We start from the raw sequence: 3,396 nt of genomic DNA, 5'->3' as shown, positions 1-3,396 counted from the left end.
TTGTGTCCTGATTCACACCAACCTTTTCTCTTTTTGTATTGCAGGAAAGGGTTAAGTATCCATTCTGTTCCAAAGTACAGCCTTGAAACTTTAATTGGCACAGCCCCCATACCTGCCTCTCTTTGGTCAGTGAAATTGTTGCAGTTTCATGGTATGTTGTGGCAGCACCATCTCAAAGAATTCAGAGGCAGACCACCTCTAATCCACGTATAAGCATTTATTGGGAATGACCCCTCCAATGGACTGAGTTCCAAGAGGAAATAACAATTTAGTAAGAAAAGACAAGCAATTTTATGGTGTAATGTTGCTGATTGCACAATAGAAATTATGAATATTAAAAAGGCAGGAGGGGTTTGTCAAGGAATTAGGTAATAGGGAGGGGTCCCAGACTTGGTAGAGCTATACATGCAATTACCCACAATGCATACAGAAAAATCCATTGGGGGGGCATTAACATATGATGATATTATAATAAGCCTCTCCACATCATAAGTTTACACTAGCTCAGTTCTTTACTATTACTGCACAGGCACTATCTTAGGGAGGCCCTTTCTGTGGTTCAGGGGTCAAACATCTTTGGTTTACATCCTAGTGGAGGTGCTTTCTAATTAGCTAGCCATTGTGGTCCTCTCTGAATAGTTAGGTATTATGGTACTGTCTTGGGCTAAATGGATGATGTGATTGTGGTTGAGTGCATGGACACACCTGTTCAAATATGTTAATTGGATCTGGGGATAGTGGCTAGCTAGAGGCAGTGGCTATATTGAGTCTGGGGGCCTGTGGTGTGGTTAAAGCCAGATTGTGTGGTTAAATCAGGACATGCCTGCTGTTCAATGGGGCCCATAAGGAAGTTAGAATGTTGGGGCTGGGGACAGCTTTATTATAACAGCCTATCAAATTGACACTACAAACTCAAATTTAGCTTGTCCAAAATGGAATTCATCTGTCATCTAGCCAAAACCAACCCTATCTCCAAACTTCATTATTTCTATTGATTTTTCAGTCACCTAGGCACAAAACTTTGTAGTCATTCATTTTGGCCTCTTTCTTCCTTTACCATCTTCATCCAATCAGTTTCCAAGTCTTACAGAATCTATCTCCAAGATATCTCTCCCAATCTAACCCTCTTTCTTCTGTTCTCATTAATTCAGACCCTCATTACTTCTTGCTTAGATATTAAATTAGTTTGGAGAATTTTTTTTATCCAGACAAGTTTTAATGAGCTGCTGACCAAAACACTGGTTCAGTGTGGGATTTAAATATATAGATATAGATATATACATACATATATATATATATACATACATACATATACATACATACATATAAGTAATTTATGATGAACCAGTTTAGGACTTTTCTAATAAACCTTTTCTAAAGTGAATGCTTACTGCTTTTTTCCAAAAGCCAAAGGTTCATCTGGAATTGAAGCAAAGGAAACGTAGCTTTGCTGAGCTCATCTGTGGAGCCCAAAGCTGTGTTCTTTGCTCTGTATGAAGAAAATGGTGGGGTGGGGGTGGTGCCAACAGGATGGCACAGCTTGAGTAATGAGCTACTCACGTGCCTCCCCCACACATTCTAAGCTCTAACCACTCCTCAATTTGAAACCTGCTGGCCTCCCCAGTGAAGGGCAGGAGGCTGAGCACTGGCACTAGAGTCTCACCACGTGGCTCAGGCCTTCCTACCCTCTACCACCATTGGTATTGGGCGAAGGCTCAGTTAGCCTCCACCATCTTGTGCAGGTTGTGCTTCCTCTTGACCACAGGGCCTTGGTTATGGAAGGCCTCCAGTAGCTCATGAGACAGCTTTTCTGGCATCAGCATTCACCGGTGCTTCTCCCAGCATTCTTGAATCATCCATTTCATGGCCAAGAATTGCCAGCGCCTGTCAGTCAGAGGGGCTGGGACCTGGTAGAAGCGGCCACCTTTAAGGATGCTGACCAGGCCGAGGACAGGCTGACAGTTCTGTAGGGCCTGGTGGAAGATAGTGTCAGGGGTGCATTCAATGGCCTCCCGCTCCTCAGCTTTGGCTTCATGGTATTTTTTAAATTGCTTTCTCTTGAGGGTTTCCAGAGTCTCAATCATCAGGGATCTGGCCAGTATTTTGTTTCCTTCTTTCATCATCATGTTGGTGAATTTACTGATCACTGGGTCCTCAAAGAGCTGTGTGGTTCTGAGATCCTGCTCAGACTTCTCTTCAGTCAGCTCCTCCAATGGTTTAAGGTAGTAGTCTTTATCAAGTTGGGGTTCTTTGTAATTAGCATCATAGCAGCTCCATCTCACCTGTGTCAATCCAGGCAGAGCCTGGAGAGTTCTCCACACACCAGATCCCCAGGCTCCAGAGGCAGCGTGCTGAGCTCATCACGGTGACAGCCATCTTGGCTGGCTCCAGGACCCCTCCCTAGTTTGGAGAATTTTAACAGAAATAGGTAGTAAGAGAACAATTCCATCTAATAATATACAAGAGCCCTAAAGTAAGAGGACATGTCTAATCATGCATTTATATATGTAAGTATTATGAACAAATAGTATTAGCCTGTTCACATTCATAAAGGAAGCATGTAACACTTGCATTTACAAAAATCATAAACTTCATTTAAATTGTTGAAGTCACTGAGTATATTGTGTACCTAGCTTTGCTTCCTTTTGCATCAGTTCACGTAAGTATTTGCATGTTTTTCTGTATTACTCATTTCTCCAAGCACTAGAAAACAAAACTGAATGTTGCAAAGGTAAAAAAAAGGTTTTGGACTCAAAGAAGACATAGAAAACACCTCTCCCAACTCCTTTGCAGAGATGGAGTTGGTAGAGACCCACAGGTGTAGAAGACTGCAGAACATCAGATCTTTTTATATGTTGATCATTCTTGCAAAAAAAAATTACTTTAAAAAATTTGTGTAAAAGCTGGCTCTTTTGGAGGGAGGGAAAAGAGATACTGGGAAAATGTAGATTTTATAAAAAATGATCAATAAAAATTTATTTTTTAAAAAAGATAACTGGTGTATACATTTTTGGTAGGGTTAGAGCAGCAACAAACCAAACATTATGGGATGAATTGCCAAAATATTTTCCTGATATGTTGTAATAACCTCTTCAGTAATCACCAGACTGCCTTCAGTCTCTCCTTTCCTACCCATTTTTATGCAGTTGCTCACATAACTTTCCTAATACATTTATCTGTTTGTATTACTCCTTGCTTAAAAATGCTTTAAGAACAATTTGGAAGTATACTCAAAAAGCTATAAAACTGTACATACTCTTTGACCCAGTAACACCAATATTAAGACTATCCCAAAGAGATCAAAGAAAAGGGAAGGATGTATATGTACAAAAATATTTATAGCAGCTCTTTTTGTGGTGGCAAACAATTGGAAATTTCAGGGGTACTCATCATTTG

General features: G+C 40.5%; 1 pseudogene; it reads right to left on the bottom strand.

Annotated features, from left to right (window-relative positions):
• Positions 1 to 1,688: 1,688 nt before the first annotated feature.
• LOC118848356 lies at positions 1,689 to 2,376 on the bottom strand (annotated as a pseudogene).
• Between the last annotated feature and the right edge of the window lie 1,020 nt (positions 2,377 to 3,396).

The sequence above is a fragment of the Trichosurus vulpecula genome, chromosome 4, assembly GCF_011100635.1.
Source record: "Trichosurus vulpecula isolate mTriVul1 chromosome 4, mTriVul1.pri, whole genome shotgun sequence".
NCBI classification, from domain to species: Eukaryota; Metazoa; Chordata; class Mammalia; order Diprotodontia; family Phalangeridae; genus Trichosurus; species Trichosurus vulpecula.
This window is presented reverse-complemented; position numbering and strand designations above follow the sequence as displayed.